This window comes from Calonectris borealis, chromosome 1 (genome assembly GCF_964195595.1).
Source record: "Calonectris borealis chromosome 1, bCalBor7.hap1.2, whole genome shotgun sequence".
NCBI classification, from domain to species: Eukaryota; Metazoa; Chordata; class Aves; order Procellariiformes; family Procellariidae; genus Calonectris; species Calonectris borealis.
Genome location: NC_134312.1, coordinates 191,464,874 through 191,486,276, shown reverse-complemented (window position 1 = coordinate 191,486,276; position 21,403 = coordinate 191,464,874).

Sequence of the window (21,403 nt, the reverse complement as noted above, 5' to 3'; positions counted from 1 at the left end):
GAAGGCAGTGCAGCAAGGCCACCCATTTGCCCCCGCTATTGGCATAAGCCCTGCCCTGAGTTAGCAGCTGCTAGAGATGTAAGTAGTAAACCGATCTAATTTATTCAGGTAAGCTGGGCAATATCCAGCAAACCTTGCTTTTTCAGGGAGCAGAATGGAGCTTTACGCTCGCTTTTTTCTTACCTCTCCTATCTTTAGCTTCTGCAGTGAACTGCAGAGCCTGCTCTGACAATTCGGCTCACAGAGCTAAATTGAGACAATACTGCGTAGTAGGTTAGTCTTGATGCTTCAGCAGAGGTCAAGAATCCTTCCGCTTCTATACTTGCTTTGAGGGACTTTCTATTTCGTTTAGTTTTCAGAGCAGATAGAATCCCACTGATGGCATTTAAATGCGTCCACCACGATGAACTCTAAGATGCAGGAAATAACATTTTCTTTTTCTTAAGCATCCCAGGAGGCTGCAATGATGATATTAAAATTTTAATCACAAACTCCTTAACGTTAAAATCACAAAGGATTCGCTGTGCTAGAGAATTTCACAATATGAAGCTCTTTTATAAATTTGTGTCAGATAGCAATTTGATGTCTGGGAAATGTAAATCAGTTATTAATGAACCAGATTGCTAACATCAAACCTCATATCTATAAGCAAGAAAGAGACAAAAATCTTTCACAGGCTTGTAAAGTTCTACATGTACTAGCCTGAACAATTTTATTCTCTGTTTCCTGAATTGAGAGACATCATTTGTTGCAAATACTGTCGAACAACTGCATCTCATTCTACAGTAATACCTCCACCTGATCCACGCACAGTGTTGTAGGGCTTTGGAAGCGATGATCTGCACATTAATAGCTGAAAAACTATTCTGAAAGATTGACCCACTGCATTTCAGCCTTTGTAACCAGATGGATGTAGTTCTAGCACAGGCTTAAATCAAGGTGAGAAGACAGTCAGATCCAAAGCAAACGGCAAGGCAAAGACTACAGCCTCCGCTAGAACTGTGCAGGCTCCTCAACAGCTACAAGCACAACTCAGAGCTCAACACCTACCCCAACAATCCTGCCCTGACCTGAGCTTCTGTTCTGAATTTCAGAGCTGTTCCTTGAATATACAATTGCACAAAATGAAAATCTTGGATTTTAGCAGCTTCCATATGTTAGGATCCCAGCTGAGTTCAAATACATTGCTAGCTGTGCTTGAAATCTAATTCTCTTGCTTCTTTTCCGAGTGTATTAAAAAACATATTACTATTGCTAAAAGCTGCAAAAGGTGGTGAGTAATACAGCGTGGATTCTGGGGATGAATTTGCAGTGCAGCTAGAAAACAAGTATTTAGATTTGAAATCCCAGGTCATTATTGAAATTAATTCTGAATGCCTGCAACTCTTTGCTAATGCCTTCATAGAAAACTACATGTTTTGCATCAGTGCGAGATTACCCAATTCCTTCACTTGCACAACTGTTCCAATAATCAAGGGTGGACTTAGCCTCTGCAGGTGCAAGAGCGTCTCCAAATAACACAAATCGTTCAATAACTGAAATGGACCTTATCTGTGGGAGAAGTAATTTACAGGCTACTGGTTCTTCCACTTACTGATTTTTTGAGCAGCACTTAAGAGATTTGAATGGAATTGCCACAAAGATTTAAATTTAAATGTAGGGCAGAGGCAGATAAACTGATTAATTAACTGATCAATTCCATAAGGAGCTTAAAGCGTATCTTGTAATTTACAAAGGAAGGCGTGGGATGCAGTGCTGGCTTCACAAGGGTATCTCCCCACACGGAAGTGTGTCCCATGAATAAGGCAATTTTATTTCCCTCCCATCAGTGATGCAGCTTCAGAGGCGTGCGGATGGAGAGTTTGCCTCCTGCAGTACCATGTGGCCTCTGTGCCCAAGTCTGCCCAAAACACAGAGAGCAAAACCAGACGGAGAGACAAAGACTTGTTGTTTGAGGCTCTCAAAGGGCAGCTTCAAACCAGAGCCCCTTCCAGTCATCGGCGTGCAGGAGTGTGAACTCCGAGCTGGGATACGTACAGTACAGCTGTCTCACTCGCACACAAGCTGTGACAGGTATTTGCAAGTCAGTCAGGACCGTGTTCAGACCATCTCCTCTAGGTGCCTGCCTTCGTTGCCATGACAACTGGTAAGACAGTGATGGGCAACTCGGGCTCCCCACGCTCCATGGCTGCCAGACTCTATTCCTTATATAGGCAATAGAGAGAAGTAGGCATCTAAGTTAGGCATCTAAAATCAACGTGCTGACTACATCCCCCACACTCCCACCCCCAGCCAGCTGCTAGATTCCTGACTGGTCCCCACAAGCGAGAGGGACCCACTACACACTCACCACTCCTGAACCCGCTTCCTCATTTGACTTCCTCTTCCAATGTGTCATTCAGAAGTGACAATGCGACATCTGGGAAGTGATCCAAATCTATGCATTTTTAAAGTGAAGTGCTCAGTGGCAGTTAAACAGCCAGAGCTTTCTGCTCATCATAATATTAGAAACATTCAGGTTTCTTTGCAGTTGGGTTGAGAACAGTGAACTCTACCATTGCACCTGAAAGGATTTTTGCATGCATTTCCAGGTCTTTCATCCTGGAAATGTATTCCGCAGATATGGAATCAGACAGACCTCCTTTAAGCTTCATAATAAAGACAGAATATTCAGGAAAAAAAGAGTTACCGATTTCAGTCAGTACTGCCATGAGTATAAGATCTTGAGACAGCTCCTAGTCCTGGAAGAAGAGAAAACCATTCTCTGCAACTACTTGTGCAAATTCAAATGGATTCCAGGTCAGTTCATAGTTCCTGGAAAGATATCAAGCCTCTTCCCATCTTCAGTACCACTTCCATTTTTATGGTTTCTTCCCTTGCCCATATATAACTCCCCATCAGACCTTCAGCAGTGTCACTAGGACCAGTCCTGAGGTGTCTTCTCTTTCATCTCCTCTGCAGGTGAAATACATGCAGCGGAGTGTCTCGCATTGGTAACCTGTGATTTTTTGTTTGTTGGCTTGAAGGTTTTTGTCTTGTTGTTGTTTGGTTGTTGTTACACAGGCATTTTTTCGAGCTATTTAATTTTTCAATAGACATGCTGCTGTGCATTTATGATAGTGATGGCCAAAGAAATGATCTAGCAAAGAAATGGACCTTACACTTGGAGCAGAAGGAGGTGAGATTCGTGACATGCCTTAATTCCTGGAGAAGTTCATTCCAGATGTTCAGATAACAGGTTGAAGCTTGTTTCAATGGCCAAGAATTTCATTATTCCAGCAGAGTGAAATCTTCAGCCATTCAAACAGCCTTCAAGAACATCCAGAAAGGGCAAGTTTAGGCACCTCATTCACACTGACTTCAGTTGGGATTCAGTCCTCTCACCTCACTTGATCCATCTGAAAGTTTGGTACTTCATCTGAGCTCAGGGTCTAAGCTTTCCTCGCTGCCCGTAGAGAGACAGGCTTCTTTAGGGAACGAAGAGAGGAGATGCCTCTTCCTCTATCCACTGACTACAGAGAATTGACTTACACAAGATGCCCAGCTGTTTGGCAGCTAAAGGGAGGAACAGTGAACCCCATGCTTGGAGGTAGTGGGAATTAGGCACTCTGTAGGAGTCATGGATCTCAGTACCCTTCTGGGCCTCAGCAGGAGATTTTGACTTTGATTTGATGATCTACGCAAAGCCAGTGGGGAACGTGGAGAGCAGATCTGAGCTGCTCTGCAAAGCCTATGCTACTGCAGAGACCCACTGCTCTGTTCTGCAAAGGGCTAGGTGCAGAAGGCTTCATTCCCAGACCATCAGAATTACCACAGTCCACCCAAGACATAGTGAAAGCATGGATAACTGAAGTGAGTTTATTATTGACAAGGGTGGGATGCAGGCTCTGAGCCAGCTCAAGCCCATGGGAAGTGTTATTCACTCATGCTATTTTGTGCAGGCAGGAATTCAAGCGCATTCTTTAACTACAGGCAGATCTGATCAGTCCCCAACACGCCCCTTCATCCAGCTGAACCTTCACCAGGGCTACAAAATGCACTCCAATTCTCTTGCCTTGCTCAAATTCACCTTCAGCCACCTGGTCTTCACTTGCCACTGAGCTCTTCCAAGACAAAAGGTTATAAGGGTGACAGCAAATGAACTAGCATGTGTGTCAGTCCCCTGTGCTAGCACTTGGATTAAAGTTAATAAAGACGCTCACCTTCTGAATACTAAAAAGAGGTAAGAAAAGGAACGGTTCTTGTGGGAATCCACCACCAAAATGTCTACTGATAGGAACATAATTTCCCATCACTGCGGTTTCCGCTTTACCCAAGGATACCCTCCTATTCTGAGTGTTTTAACCTGTCTGAGCTAAGCCAGTAATTTCAAATTGTATTTTCAAAGACATTTGTTGAACATCTGTGGGCCATTTTTTAATATTGGCTATATTCAGGAATTGCAGAATAAATGGAAGGGTAATTTGAAACCAGAAAAAGAAAAGGCAATGTTTTGTGAATGTGTCAGTCACCCTTACCCACTTGCTCAGCACGGAGGGGTCACTTTGGCACACCTGGACTGAAATCAGTGACATCCACTGCTTGAGTCAATATTCCCTGAAAAGAGTGGAGGCTGCCAAGCCAGGCTCTTTGATGTTACCATTTGGTTGTTGTTTTGTTGAAATGTCATCCTCTTTGATATTCGAGGCAGATACGCAAATAAATTAAAGGAGGAGCTTATGCTGAGTGCATGAAAATGGCACTTGTGCATTTAAGTGGACGTGGAAGCTGCATTTGTACGAACATTTTACCTGCAACTGACAGGGCTTCATAACAAGATGCCTGCCATGACACAGGAACAAGCAGCTAAGGCAAAAGGCATAATGACACAGGAGCAAGCAGCTAAGGCAAAAGGCGTATTCATCTATTCTAATGTGTAATTCCAAAATACAACCTTTCCCTTCGGTTATTATTTATCTAATTGCATAGCCAAATTTAGTCGGTGCATTTGAAAGCATAATTAATTGCAATGCACTTAGTAACGTTCCATTCTGCACTGCCTGCAAGTCAAACCGCTGTAAGACAGATTTGATTTTTGGAAGGGTTTTCATCATGCCGTGTGTACCGAAAATAATTAGTGAGCCAGGAGGGCAGTTACTTTTATCCTGCTAATTGGATATGCTGGCAGTTCTTATGCCCCTGTGGTCAGATGTTGGCCTCATTTGCACAGTTCCAACCAGTGGGATTACCTCACTTGGGTGGTCGTGTGTGTATTTAAGAATATAGTTCACTCTTTTCAGTTTTGTAGGAGTTGAACTGGTTTGTGTGAGCCATGGCTTTGCTCTAAAGGGATCAAAATTCATATTGTCTTAATGCAGCACTGAATGACTACCTATGGCTTACGTACATACAGCTACCATCAGGACTTTAAAAGCGTTCAGTCTGGTCCAAAGGGGCCTTCTCCACTGATTTTCACCATTTGCTATACTCTTATAAGGTTTGGAAGAAAGTTTTTATGGAATGTGACAGTGCAGTTTCACAATAATTTGGTTTTGGCAGCAGTATCAGCTTAAGAAATTCCCCTCTCCCTTCTCCTGCCTTTGCACTGCAGTTTACTGACCTCTTGGTTGTGCCAACACAACTGTTTGTAAAACAGTGTGATGCCCTGGATGAATGACATGATCCAGGTTAAACTGCCTCCTTTTTTTTTTTCCTACTTTTTGCTTTTAGACAGGAAAATGGTGAAAGGGGAGGTAAACTTTGGTGAAAGAAGGAGTGGCTGGGGAGGGAACTGTCTAAACAGGGATTGCCACTAAAGCCTTCAACATTGTGAAACTGCTATTCTGAACCTGGCTTGTTGGTGTTTGGGGGTTTTTTTTCCAAAACAGAGATCATGCATACTAAGTAGAAGGAAAAAGTTGGCAAAAAATAAAAGCATGAGGCTCTTATGTCTTTTTATCTGCCTTAAGTGCAGATTAGTTGTTGGAAGACTACAATGCCCTCTGTCAACAGTTCTCTGACATGTTTGGGGTTTTTTTAATCCATGGGATATGCTTAACCAGTAACTTTCTCATCCCGTGGTTTGAGAACTAGTGCTATGGCAGTTCGAACGCTAAGCACGTGGCTCCACAGAACAAGGCTCTGGTGCATACATTGCGGACGAAGCCCTGGGGAGAGAGGAAGCAGGACCAACAAGGAGGTGGACATGGAAGGGACGGGGCCAGGGAGAAAGGACCCCAGACAGTCCTCAGCTCAGGAGACAAGGAGGATTGGACTACTGGGACCTGGTAGGGAAGGGACCTCCTCAGAGCTGGAAGTCCTGGGAGAGAGGACAGTCATGGCCAGGGTTGGCTGGCAGGTGACACTGAAGTTGATGAGATCCAGGAGCTCCATGTGCTATGCTTACTAGGAGACTGGTAGACCTGAGATTTTTCATCTGCTTTTGAGAACTTACCTCTTTATTCCCACTTATTAATGGGAAAACACTGGTCATCTGAAATGGCCAGGAGACAAGTTAACCAGCAGGGAAAAAGAAGGGGAATAAGAAGGACGTGGAAGAAACATGTGGCTGAGGAAGTTAACACAATTTCTATTTGCTAGAAAACAGCATTCAGTACAGACAACTTAAGAAGAAATGGGAAGCAAGATCAACACCTCATTAGGTCTTACAAAATAGTAGTACTGGTGCTAAGGGGTTTTTTTACATTATTTTTCATTGGAATAAAACTTCAACAGCAGCTTAAAATTGTTCAGAAGACCAGAGGTTACAGGTTTTTCTGTTTTGTCACAAGGGAAATGAAATCTCTTTTCCAAACTGATTCTAATACTGATGATTGTAATGTCATTTACAAGCAGAGTTCTCTGTCCATGAGTTATTTCCATCAATGCATAAGGACATAATGAAAACAGAGATAGATATTAATGTGAGCTCGATTCAGCAACGTACGTAAGCAATGGTAGTAGTACTACTGGAAGCAGTCATATTTCCTAGTCAATCTCAGCCCCGACACTCATTCAGAAATCATGAAAATTGTATTTATTAGTCCAAAGTGTAGAGGGCTGCTTTAAATTCCAAAATGTGTTTGGATGTTGGAGATATTAAATTTTGAAAATGTAATGATCCATTTTACAAAGAGAACAATCTCTTTGACAGATTTAGACTCACTAGTTTTGAAATGCAATAAAATGCAATAAAATAAAATGCAATAAAATAGAATAAATAAAAAGTGTTAATAAAAATACTAGCTGGAGGAGTAAGGACAGATGGCTTAGAAGGCAAGAAAATAGCCACCTTTTTCCAGTAACTAATTCAAACAGAATTAGTTAGCAAGAACACGAGTGAGGTGAGCCACTTGCATGCTATCTAACTAAGCGAGCCTCTTCTGCTTGAATAGCAATCAGAAAAAGGGCGTAGATTTTTAGAAAATAGCACGTTATCCATAATGACCCAGAAAATGTTTTCCATAAACAAATGTCAGCCTGTTCACTGTGGGTAGTGACTTAAGAATTCACCATGGGCAAGATGCAGAGAGTGACTGGTCTTCAGAGACACATGATGGTTTTCCTCCTCCCTGACTTGCATGGTAAAAATTTCAGAGATCTTCAGGGGGTAGGATTGAAAGGAATTTCTAGAGCCAGCTGCAGGGTTTGCAAACTCCACCAACTGCCAAGCTTTCACCTGCAGTTTGGCAGGTATCACACAAGTATTTGCACCACAATAATGCATTTGCTTGTAAAATATTCCCATATAAAATATTACTTGAAATACTGTTTATGGAAACCAGATAAAAGGGGTTCTGAAAGCCAAAGCAAGTTTGCAAATCTTTGTTTGCAAATATTTTCTTTGGTATTCATCCAGCTCTACTGGGAGAGATCTGCTTCACCTAATGCTAGCACTCTAAAAGTTAAGTAGCTAGTTTAAGCATGTCATTTAAAACACCTTTTTGCAGATGATGGAGAGAAATAGGTCCTTTCGGAGGGAAATTCATTCTGTCTTTATTAGATATCCCTTAGAGGATGATGAACCACCCCCTCGAGATACATGTATCTCTTGATTGCAGGGGAAGTGCAGAGAATTAGTTTGGAGAAGACGCTGTCAGATTACTGTTGTTAATGACTTACCTTTTTGCCAATTGACATGTCTTTGGTAGGACCTCATGGAAGAAATCACCTGCTATGGTCGCTTTTATTGAGGCCAGCCACTCTTCTCTCCCATTTGCATGCACACCCATGGGGCAGGTGGGCACAGTTTAATTGCAACTCTGCTTTGGTCAGGACTTAAAGTTCTTCATAACACAGAGGAGAGATCTCTACTAACAAGGATCCACATTCAAATCACCAGCCATCCTGTCAGACCTTGGCTTTTAATAGGGCCAAGAAGGAGACTTTAAGCTTTTATGAAAAAAATCCCTATGTTAAGACAACCACAGCACAAAAGTCAAAGAACGTTCCTGCCAACCAAACTAGATGCTGAGGCTATGTGGAGGCATAAATGCCTAAACAGTGCTAGGGAGCTCAGGAGGATCAGAACTTGTTCGTCTTTGCTGCTAAAGCAGTCCCTGGCATGGCTCATGCCCCTGCCAAATAACTGTCTCCATGGCCTGACTGTGGGAGTTAGGATGAGCCAGGATCCATTCTCAACAGGGAATTTGGAAGCAATCGCTAACTGGAGGGTAAGAAAGCCTAACAGCATGGGTATAGGTTACTGTGTGTCAGCTTACCCAAATGCAAGAAAAGATTAGATATAGGTGTAACCCAAAGTACACTAACAAAATGTAGCCTATGAGGTTAGACAGCAGACATAGTATTCCATGCTGAAGTTGGTATTTCCATACTTGTGGCACAGGTATTTTGATATACAGCAGCAAAGCTTTTCTAAGCGCAGATTGTATAGCAAGGGGCCACAACAAAAAATCGTAGCTTGGGAGGTTCAATTAGGACATCAGGAAAACTTCATCAACCAGGGAAGGCATGCAGCATTGGAACAGGCTACCGAGACAAGTTTTGGGGTCTCCACCTCAGGCAGTCTTCAAGGCTCAGCTGGAGGAAGCCACGGCCAACCTAATGTAGTACCAGTGATAGTCCTGCTTTAAGCAGGCAGCTGGATTGGACAAGCTTGAGAAATCCCTTCCAACTAATATTTCTATGAGAAGCTGAAAGTTTCTCAGAAAATTCTCCACTTGAGAGTGCTGTGTGTGCTCCCTTCCAGTCCTTCCCTTCTTCTGTGCTCCACTCAGGTCAAGCAGCAGCTCCCAGAGGTCATACAGGAAGGATTATTTCCTCGGTATGCCTTCCTCTTCCTCATACTCCTTCTTCTGACCTCAGCAGAGCTGCGCAGGTTTGCCTAAAGAAAGAATGTGACCTTTTGACAACAGAGTCATCCAGCAATTTGTTCTAGTTTGAAGCTATTTCCCCCAATTCCCTCTTGGTTTTTTCCTCAGCCTCTTTGCCACCAATGGGAAGGTTTGCTATGCCTGGAATGCAAAGTTTTGGTCACCACTCACTGCGATATAATTCCCAGTTCAACACACACACCAGAAACTTGGTTTCAGCCAGGAGCTGTGCTTTTCTCTTATGCAATGGGCTGTGCTTCAACAGAACTTCCAAACATGTTTTCTGAGGGTTTTTAAAGTAGAAATGGTAGAGAAAGGTAAGTTTATTAAAAAGCATGCATTGCCTCAAGAAAAAGCAAGTATGCTGGGCTGAAGCAACAGTGATGGCATAGGTAAACATATTACCAGTTATGAAGTTCATATGTTTAATTCATATTACAGATATGTGTTGCGTACATTTATAAGTAAACACCGATACATACATTTCTAATTATAGAGAAATCTGTGTTTACATGTTGATATATGCATATATAAGAAATCAACAGAAATATTTGTGCAGATTAATTGATTCCTTGGTATACACTTTGAGGTTACGGAGGCAAAAGGCAGGCACTGCACAGTAATGCAACACGTGGTAAGCCACTTGATTTTGACTACCTCACCTGCTCTTTCTACAATAATTCACTTACACGGCATTTGTACTAAAATTCAGTCTGGACAGCTTCACATCACTGATATTTAATACAAATATAGAGCAAAATAACCACCTGCCAACATTTCCTTTCCTCCATTTCAGTATCTCGCAATGCCACAGAAGTCAGGCAGTACTCAATATCCAGTAATCCACTATGCGCAAGTTGCTAATTGGCATTAGGATGAATCCTGAGATCTTACTCAGAGCTGAGATCAGACGTGAGTGATAGATGGAAATTCTTTACTTTACAACTCATTTTCCCCCTAGAAATTCCCAAAATACAATGGACTTTCTTTAAATGAATGATGAGTCTATTTTAATCGGAAGGAATCTCTCACAAATCAGTAATGCCTTTCAGAATGGAAGACACTTTTTCAGGTGACAAATCTAGTAGACCTTAAAACCGTAATCTTATTATATACATATAAAGCTTTGATAGATATTTCGAGCTAACGTTTTTACTGGCCATAAACTATTATTCCCTGCCAGATTGAGATAGTTAGCCTGAGGGGGAAAAATGTTTGGCTCTTAGAAAGTAAGGCACATGAAAAAACTAGTGGGAAAATGCTATTTTTAAAAAGACTCTGAGAAATTTTCTAATGAATTTTGTGTAAAATATGTTGCAGCCACTGAGCACATGGTGCGTCAGAAAGCTTGGATCGGTGTTCCTTTGGGATGTCTTGCACAATTTGCTGTTGTTTTTTTTTCCAATACAGATCACTAAGATTTCCCAGAAAAACAAGTTACCTCTGTTAAAAAAAAGGAGGGGGGATTTTACTGTTAAGTTTTCCTTTATTGCTAGAGTAAACGTTAATGGTTTAAGTGGTTATAATGGATGGTCAATTCAATTGAGTTTAATTCAGCAGAAAACCCAGAGCATCTGGAAAGACGTTTCATGAGCAGGAATTCAATGGCGCACATGAGCTGTTGCTGTCACCTTTTCTGTTTTTAAGCTGTAGGCCTTCCTTGCACCTGACCTGTAGACTCCCGAGGACCTACCCGCTGCCAGGAATCAGTCTGTCCAGCTCCACCAGGCTGAAAGGAAGCATGGCATGAAGTACAGATATCAGACATCCAGCACCACACAGGTTGGGACCCTTTTCCTAACCTGCCCTGCCCTCCCTTAACTCACAAGGTGGGTATTGCTGGGTAGCTGCACAGTTCTCCTTGTTCAGCTTGTAGTGTCCTTCCCTGAAGGGCAACAGGGAGAAGATGACCCACCAGCTCCAGAGCAGGCAGGAGCAGCCCTGTGGCACTGGTCACTGTCTCTCTCCCTCTCTGGCAGCCCTCGGTCTGTGGAAGCCTCTTGTGCTCTTTAAACACAGGCTAACACATTCACACTGCCTGAGCAGAAGTGGCAAGGTCCACATTTTGGCCTCCAGTGTTTCATCTTCTCTTCCCACCTATGCTGCCCCCTTCTAGGGCATTTTTATGAGAACAAAACAGCACATGGCTTCCTCAGCCTTTGAGGATGGAAGAAGGAAGAAACAGGTAGATACATATTCATATCTGGGACTCCAGATGTTAAGGTTGCTCCCCCCCATGCTAACTGCAGGGATAAGGGGTAGGTGTCTGTGAGAGCCCACTCTTGGTCCTCATCGTGAACAGCACTGTGCTGTTTTCAGCACTGTCACTGGTTTGTCTGGTGAAGACATATCCTGAAGTGAGGTCGCCATGACATAAAAATGACTCAGGACAGAAACAGACACAAAAACCACCCACCTTCACAGTCAGAGTCCTAACCGATTAAGAAAACAACTCCAGAATCCTGACGTCATAAGCTGCTTCCAATTACATCCTGCATTTCCAAAACATTGCCTTCCCCACCCCCAGAGTGGATTGAAACACACAAGCCATAATGGGGAGAGCATGAAGGAAGAGTGGGGAATTAATGGTTGGTCCTCTCTGGAGGAACCGGTGGTACAGAAAATGGGAACAAATCCTCTAGGAACAGCAACTAGGGCTGGATTACGGTCCACAGGCATCTCAAAATCAAAACCTTCTATCAACTACTGTTAATTCTGGGAGGGCTTTTCCTACACAGAAGCACAGTGTCAAAAGGAAATCTTCCAGGGGAGAGGGCCTTCCTCCATCTGAGAGCTTGTGAGTTTCTGCAGGCTGGTGACTTGAATGATGTTCATTGGTGAAAACAGTCAGAAGCCAGCATTGTTTTAGGAACCTGTCAGGAGACTGTTTGATCCCCTATGGTGCCTGGGTTTCCTCAACAATATTTTGAGGCTTTAGTTGAACTTTAGTGTTCTGTGCACACAGTGACACATAAACCCCATTGCTTAGCTCAACTAGGGACACCAACAAAAGACTGAAAGAAAGAATATGCAATCAGCTGGCTCTTTATTGATGTGGCCTCCTTATCCATAATCTCCACCCACTTCTGCACCCCATCATCATGAAACAATGCCCTATTGTATTCTTTCAAAACAGGCAGTTCCTCAAAGGCAGACATCTATTTCTTGAAGCATAGGGATCTGCAGTTCAGTCTACAAGCACAGGCAATTGGTCAAGTTCCCATTTTATCCTATTCCAGTTTTCTTCAGTGAATTTGGTAACAGAACAGCAAGTGAATCCAAACAGTGGTATTTAAATCTCTCAGAACCTCCCAGTGTCCTAACCTTCTAGATAATTAAATTCTGTGCACATATTCTCCTAGTATGTTCAGTATTAACATTGAAACAGATATTCCCCGCTTCTTGCGCATTTTTTAAACAGATGTTCCAATATCCTGAAGAAAACTGAACTATAAGCCTCAAATATGTGTATATTATAATATACTCAAAACAGATTAGAGACAAAATGTTTTCCATCTAGCAGCTACTGCTTATTGTGGAGGCAGAGGCAGTCGCGTGAAATCCTTTGTACGGCACCCACCGTCATTTACCACCTTAATGCCAAGGTACCCCAAGGCAAGGCACGTCCTTTACCACCTGCAGCAAAGCGCTGGGGCCTCTATCCTGCTCCATAACTCCTAAACCAGGCAGGTGAAGCTGGTGGAGCCTCTGCCAGTCAGCTACAGCCAAAGGATGTGTCTCATCGGGGCCTGCAGCCGAAAGGTCTCTTGCTGGAGGGTCAGAGCCCAATGCCATGGGCTGCTGGGGGTCTTCTGCACCACACCACACAGTGTGCCAGGCATGCCACGGCAGCTCAGGACATGTGTGGCTGGCTTTGTTCACCCACTTTCAGGTGTCAACAGAATGTTCAGCAGAAGTTTAGTCATTGTCCCAAACGGCTTTAGACTGGGTTTGGCTTTTAATTACTGTCTGTCATCTAGGACGTGAATTTACCGGGTCAGAGTTTGGCAACAGCATTGTTCTCATCCTCCCCAGAGGAGACAATCCTGAGGAATCTCCCAAGCCCCTCAGATACTACCAACATTGCTCTCCTTCCTTGCATAAACATAATCCAAGCCAGAAGTTGTCAGAGAATCCTGCCATGTGTATGAACTGTGGGAACACCTTACTCTTGGGACTTAATGAGTAAAACAAGACCAGAGATGACTGCAGAGTACACAATTTTGAGTTTCCCCTTGGATAACATGACAGGATGTCCTGCATTTCCAACAAAGTACTTAGAAAATAACCTAATCCTCTTATGCAGGAAGCGTTGGGGAGTTGTTAGAGGTAAGAGCATACAACAAAGTAATGGAAAAGCACTTTGCATCTTACATCACAGCCAGGAGAATTTGGGTCCAAATAGCATCAATATCCTTATACCTTGATGTGCAGATGACTCAGACAGATACCTTACAAAATAGAGACTTTTTTCTATCTTTCAACAGGTCATTATAGAGACAGGCCATTCTTGATTTTTCATAGGTGGATTACCTTGGTTGGGGACTAACCAAGCTGGGGGTGCTTTGTGGGAGCAGCACAGGTCTGGAGCCAGAGCAGCCTCCTTCACTTTGGGCTGCCCTGTGCGTGTGCCCAATGGTAGTTATGTCCCCGGCCTCTGTTTCCTTTACAAATCCTCACCGCGTCTTCAGACGACTTGTATCAGTTCTGTCCGATTTCAGGCTTTGCTTTTTTGGGGTTAATTTCCCTTTTTCTCTTCCCATTGATCTCACAAGTGAGACGTGTGTGGTAGGTAGAGCAACCTTCTGTGCAGGGTCTGCTCTGCAGCAGCCTGCCAGCTGCCCAGTAGATGCACAAAGGCAGCTAACTGGTGATAACCAGGTGCTGTCATGGAAGATGCAGGGAGCCTGGAAATCACCCATCAGGTCTTTATTAGGCAGGTGCTGTTCTCGCCAAGCAGAGGAAAATTATATTCAAGTACAAAACTGTACAATTTTTCTCTGTCCATAAGACAAGCTGCATACTGTTCAATGCAAAACTTTGCAGGCAAAAATTTTCAATCACAGAATATTTTCCAAGTGAAAATTCCTTCTGCTGTCAGTTTTGTAGCTTTTTCTCTCACAGACATTTGGCTTTTGGCCTCCTCCAGCACTAACTGCTGCTAGCTTCACTCTGGATCATGAAGCTGTGAGGGGAAGGCACTTAAGTGCACATGTAATTAGGAAAACAGCCAGCAACATTTCTAGCAGAAAATCTCCAGTTTTTCCCAAGAGCTGTATTCTGTCCAACATCATGATTTACCCGCACCCATAATTTCACAGGGAAAAATTCCAAAGGGCATGTCAGAAGAAGCTGCTCCTTGGCCTAAAAAGAAGCGTCCAAACCTTCTTCACATACTTTCTGGGAAAAGGTAGCCTTCTATGGAAACTCTCTTCATGACATGCCCCGACATACAGCCTTGCTTTTCTTCCTTTCCATGTGCCAAAACCCCAGATGAACTTCCAGCACATAAGCTAGGAAGACGCTGTCACGTTCATGGGGGACAAAGAGACTGCACTGGCCCTCCACTCTAGGAACACTTCCAGAGAAAGGGCCAAGACCAAGTTACAGCAAGCCAGTTCCTGGTGAGGAGACCACAGCCTGACTACACCTGCTGGGAAGCCTGACCAGTGTGTGTTCCCCTTCTGAGAAGAAGCCAAGAGCACAGGAACGTGAAAGTTGCTGGGCCTGATCATGCACCTCGAATACTGTGTTCAGTTTTGGGCCCCTCACTACAAGAAGGACATGGAGGTGCTGGAGCGTGTCCAGAGGAGGGCAACGAAGCTGGTGAAGGGCCTGGAGCACAAGTCTTATGAGGAGCGGCTGAGGGAACTGGGGTTGTTTAGTCTGGAGAAGAGGAGGCTGAGGGGAGACCTCATCGCGCTCTACACTACCTGAAAGGAGGTTGTAGTGAGGTGGGTGTTGGTCTCTTCTGCCAAGTAACTAGCGATAGGACAAGAGGAAATGGCCTCAAGTTGCGCCAAGGGAGGTTTAGATTGAACATTAGGAAAAATTTCTTTACTGAAAGAGTGGTCAGGCCTTGGAACAGGCTGCCCAGGGAAGTGGTTGAGTCACCATCCCTGGAGGTATTTAAAAGACGTGTAGATGAGGCCCTTAGGGACATGGTGTAGTGGGCATGGTGGTGTTGGGTTGACGGTTGGACACGATGATCTTAGAGGTCTTTTCCAACCTGTATGATTCTATGATTCTATGATTCTATGTCCATCAAGCTCCATTTACTGAAGCAAGATACCAACAGTGACCATTTTGGTCATTTGCAAACCAAAGCCCAGGCTTGACCATGACCCTGGACATCGTCCATCTGTCCTTTGTCATGGGAGTAGATAGTCTGCTCCGGTGACATCAAGAGGCACTGGCAGGTAGAGAGCGAGCCCTCTTGCTGAGCTTCAGATTGTGCTTCAGACAAGATCCAAACTCACTTTTTAAAGTTTTGCTCTTTTCCTGGAGCAGAGCAAGGTGAAAGCAGGTCTAGTTTCAAAGCAGCAATCTACTATCCTCAAAGGGACATATCCTGAATGAAGTCCTTCCACATGTTTCACCCCAAAATGCCACTCTAAACCTTAATCAGACCTAAAATTAAATTATGTCAACTACTACAATGCTTCTGTCATCCAAAGTAGTTATGGCGCTTGCTGGACTGTTTTGTCCCATCTGACCCTGCAAACAGAGCACCAACGCTGTGGTTTGGGCCATCTTCATCTCCTCGGGCACAACCACTAGAAGAAAGGACTTGTATTGTTATATGAAGGTAGCAGCTCTACCCTAGCCAAGCAGAAGCATCTGGTTATTCCCCAACACCTCAAGGAGAAGGGTGGGGGACTGGACTTGTACAAGTTCAACACTTTCAGGTGTATCACAGTGTGGGAATCCTTGTTTCATGGCACTAGATGAGTCAGCTGCCTTCTGCAAGCTTATCAGTTTAAATCACTATTTTCCTGCATCTCAGCAGGGTTTGCTCAATACGAAAACAGACTACACAGGGCATTAACTTGTCTGTCCTGGAGCTGCTCCAGCAAAAGACAGAATTACCTGTATGTGAGAAAAATTCCCACCAGGAATACTGCTCTCTGAAAAATTACTATATCGAGTGTTGGTCTATTGGTTTTTTTGTAATGAATGGGTTTGAGCTCAATACAAGCTGTCAGCAGTGCATTTTTGCAAAGATCAGTCCCTTCAAGAAAACATTTCAGGATACATTAAAGTTTAGACTGCATTCTGTAGCCTTCACGAGGGAACATTTCTTGACCCATCCTTACTAACTCAGAACTCAGAAGCAAGTTCATCAATGTTTTCACACTTACTGAATGAACTAGGACTGATGGGCAGATTTGCATAAAAATAAAGGAAGCATCTCGTTTTTCACATAAAACTAGAGAGTGAAAGCTGTGGGCTCCAGCCCAAGATCCAAGTAACTACTAGTGTGTTATCAGTTAAACTGGCACATTTGGCCAATGACATATGCAAAATCATCTGATAGAACTCTATTTCATTGTGAGCTAAGGTCAGATAATCAAAATATCTTGTATTTGTCAAAGGCTGAAAGTTCACTCATGGACAGTTACCCTCAATGACTTGCAGTAACTTGTTAAGGCACTGTTGAGTGGTATTGCATCCGAGCCTCGAGTTTGCTTTGAGATTTTCCAAATGTTTCAGCTGCTTACAATGGGCCAAATCACATACCATGAAAAGAGAAAAAGCATTCAGACTTTTCACTAATAAAGAGGTCCATATGGGCCCGTCAACTCAGCGATGCATTTGAAGCCATGCTGTTTTACAGAGTAACAATTATTTAAGGTTTCAGTACTTTCCGCTTGAAGTTTTAATGCATTATTGTTGATTGCATTAACCAAAGAGAACAGTTTTAGTTAATAATTGCATATTCTGGATGCAAATTCACTGGGGGGTGCCACCCTGTTGTACCTCCACCAGAACTGCTCCATGCGACATGCAACACGCTGTGTGGCTGCAGATGAGCAGTCGTGCTGTCACTCAAATCACAGTACGGTTGTCTCCAACCTCATGTGTTGCACTGCTCCCAACAAGTGAACATGAACCTCAAGCCATGTACATCACTGCAGCCTTTGCAACACAGCCCTGAATTAAGAATGGGCATGTTTCCATCTTCAGTCTGCTTTTGCAGGGCCACGTAATCACACCCACATGCGCTCGTCTGCTCCTGGTTATGCGACCGCACTGCCATTTAAAAGTTTCCTCCTCCCAGGCCACAGCACTGGGCCAGCCAAAATAGGGATGCTGGCAGCCCAAACAACACAGGGACCAGCTGGGGAGGGAAACACATGCACCGACTGCATTAGCAGCTCCCATGTGGCTAGTCCTGCCCGATCCTAGCCCTCATGGCCAGCCAGGGACAACGCGCCCTGGCCCCAGGGGTGCCACTGACACCAGGGCCCAAGGTCATCCGTGCATCCTTCCTCTCTCTCTCGGTCTTTCTTTCCCCCTCCAATTTCCAACACACACGAGGGACAAACATGCCCTGGGCAGCAAGCTTCTGGGAGCTTGCTACCCTACTCAGATGGTGGAAAAGATGAGGATTTTGGCACCTTGCCCAGCAACAGACCCTCAGCAAGTAATAAACCCCCCTTTTCCCCGCAAGACAGCCAAACCACTTGCCTCTTACTGTCTTTTTATTTTTTCCCCAAGGCATTTCAAAATAAATAAAGACAGGTGCCAGAGTCTATTTCCTCTCGCCTCTTAATCATTTTGCATTTGTCATAATACAGGCCAGCGCTTTATTACTTGGGCTGCCTATTTCCTCACATAGGCATCCCATATCTGAACCTCAAACTCTCTGCCTAGAAAAACAACTCCAGGGCAAAAGCAGAAAAGGTTTCCCTTTGCTAATTTCAAATCCATTGAACAAACACCAACAGCTTCACCTGTCCCAAAGGAATAAAATGAATTTAATATTTCCTAGGATAAAAGGCCGTTGTTCAAAGAGTTCTTTCCCCTGCTATGCCTGAGCCAGTAAAACCTGAGCTGGCCCAAGTACTCCCTAAAGTAGTATAAGATAAAGGTCTTTGGGCAGCCAGGAGCAGAAAGAGCTCAGAAAAGGCCATTGTTTCCCCTTCGGGGGAAGACCCAGGCTGAAGATCCTCCTTTTAAAAAGGCAGGAGTCTCCCACAGACCAAGGTTCGCTTCCCAAAAGTATATGGCTGGTGTTCAGGTTTGCTCTGCACAGCAGCAGCTGTGCCTTGTGCTGGGCTGTTTTAGCAAGCGTTGCTATTGCATTGGTCAGAAGAGCATCTTCCAGCCTCTGCCATTCATTACATGACCACCCAGCAAGGAGGCCTGACCCTGCTGCTGTTTGCTGGTGGTGGCACTGGCTGCGGATGCCCCAGCACCATGCAAGCCACAGTGCCACCGACACAGCAAATCAGAAATCCCACAAAAAAAAGGGATGCTCTTGCCCTGGAATTCCCCCGCCTTTCTCGGGCTACTTCCACTTCATTATCTGTAAGAAGCCTCTCCCGGTTCCTTCCATGCTGGAGGTGAAAGGGATTTCCCCACATTTCAATCTGCTCAATCCAAGACCACACCATGAGGCATCCATACTAGGACACGTGATGAAGGTATTTCCAAGTGCGGGGGGAAAGGATGTATCTCCAGGCAGAGGAGGTAGCTCTGCAATGCTGTGACTACCAGCACATCTATCCAGAATTTCATGTGTGATATTGAAAAACTCACACTGTCATGTAAGGGACCAATCCCACCTCTTCAGTGGTCTTCTGCCTTCTTGTTAGCACTGAAGGCCTTCAGTATAAAATGCTTACGGACCATCATTTCACTGGAGGGTTTGTCTGATGAGCTTCAGCCTCTCCACTAACACAAGCTGCTATTTCAAGGCTGAGAGCTTGATTCATTTGCCTAAGCACAGGTGAACAGTGCTTTTTCCAGCTGCCTACAGCATCTGAGGCATTGGCACAGGGACAACTGTACCCTGCTGGAGAGGCAGCCAGAGGCCGTGCCAGGCATCCAAGGGTGCCTCGGGTGGCAGTAGATGTTTGGGTTTAGGCAACTGAATCAGGTCTACAGCGTGTACGCAGCAGTCATCTTGCCTAGGGTGGGGTGCAGAGTGCCGGCCTCATGCTCAACGAGTACAACCTCAGTTCAGAAAAACGAACCAGAGAAGTGTGCAGGCTTTGGAAGGATGATAAAGTGCACTTTGGGGTGTCCAAGCGATGGTCATGCCAGTGTGGCAGGAAGAGCTGCAGGTGCAAAAGCCCCCATTTGAGGGAGCGCAGCCTGAAATCTTGGCACAGATGGAGCACCAAAAAATACAGGGGCAAGGTGCTGGGCTCGGAGCTGTAGGCTGATGCAGCAGTCTCCGCTTCAGTTTCTCTCACTAGTGGGTTTACTTCAAAGACGCTGATGTTATTTTAGAGTGTTGCCGTATATTTATTTCTCCTTTTTATCTGTGCAATGAGTTAAAAAATGCCATATGCCTGTTTTTATATTCCTTGGGCTTCACCCCCACGCACACCCCATACACACACACAGACTTTCCAGTTGACTAAGGAATGCTAAACATTTATCTGTGGCTCAGCAGAGCCACTGGTATACCAATGCATACATCCAGTGTGGGTGTACTGAGAGATATAGATGCCATATGGAAACCACATCTGACACATACAGCTTGGGACAAATGGGAGAGAAATCTGTGCCACTCACGCTCACCATGCAAAGAACTTTTTCTGAAAATCATTGTTTGCTTTGGCTTTATATCTCTCTGATACACCAAAGCGCAGATGCTTGTTATCAGAATGGAGCTGGAGGGAGACATGGGGCTTGGCTGTGGCACGGAGGGAGAATCGGTTGCCCTCAACTTCCTCCCCTCACTCGGATTTGCAAACGGGCTGGACCCAGCCTAAGGAGGCAGCTGCGCTACGCCCACCCACCGACTGGCAGCTCCACATCGGCATTCCCATGACTGCCAGGAAAGAGCTGGCTGCCGTCCTGCCTCCCAGAGCTCCCTCCCTTCAGGGGACAATATACACTTCACCTTCTAAAAACTGGATTCCCAGATACTTTATACAGCCAAATGATAACTGATAGGCAAAGAAGAGAAATCAAGCAGGGCAAGGAGTTTAAGGTGGGTTGAGAAAAAGATAAGTTAGAAATAGGATTTAATTATACAGATGTTATGGTGATTAGGGTCATCCGAGTAGGTAGATGGATTTGCAAATCCAGGAAGTTTTGCTCCAGTGGCAATAATTTCTTCCCCCTCCGTCCTGCCTCCGCTCAGAGCTGATCTAGACAGCACAGCAATCGGAGCGCCTCGAGGTAGCTGACCTTGGCAGTCCCCCTGCTGCTAATGGCAAACGGGGTTGTACCAGCACTGATGCAACTTATTCGGATGCTCAGGGCATGCTCAGCCCCCAGTAGCGCTCAGGCAGTCTGAAGGGAGGCTGCTTTTCCAGGGGTGGGAAGGAGGAGAGCCATGATTTATAAAGGAGGCTGGCACTGATCCACGGAGAGGTTTGCAAGTGGGAGGCTCTATCACCCACTCTCTATGCAAAGAGACTCATACCGCCGTCAGTGGAAGTCTGGCTGAACAAAGACCCAAGGGCTGGGCTGGCAGAGCGAACATGTTGTTCTGCAGCATTAAATGAATGCGGAGCCAAAAAGTCAGTTTCAGGTGGAGCTAGGGTGGTCGTGCCTCTTGGTGGGTGTGGGAGATGCAGGCAGCAGCGCTCCCCTCAAGCCCTGCAAGACTAAAGCTGCGACACCAGGAACAGAGCTGGTCAAATTCGTTCGTTTAACCCCTAAAATTCAGCTTCTAGCTGGCTGCAGTTGCTCGTAAATCATCTCAGCTGGAGTGAATAATGACAAAACATCACAGGTTTTTTTGCCTCCCCAGCATCAAAGCTGTTTCCAGTACTTACAAACTGCTGTGGGGGGGTGGTGGTGGCAGTTGTTGGCATTTCTCAGATGAACATTTCTCTCAGCAGCCATTATTCTTAGTCAATCCAGTCCGACCTGCAAACCCTAACACCAACACAGTCCTAGAGAGA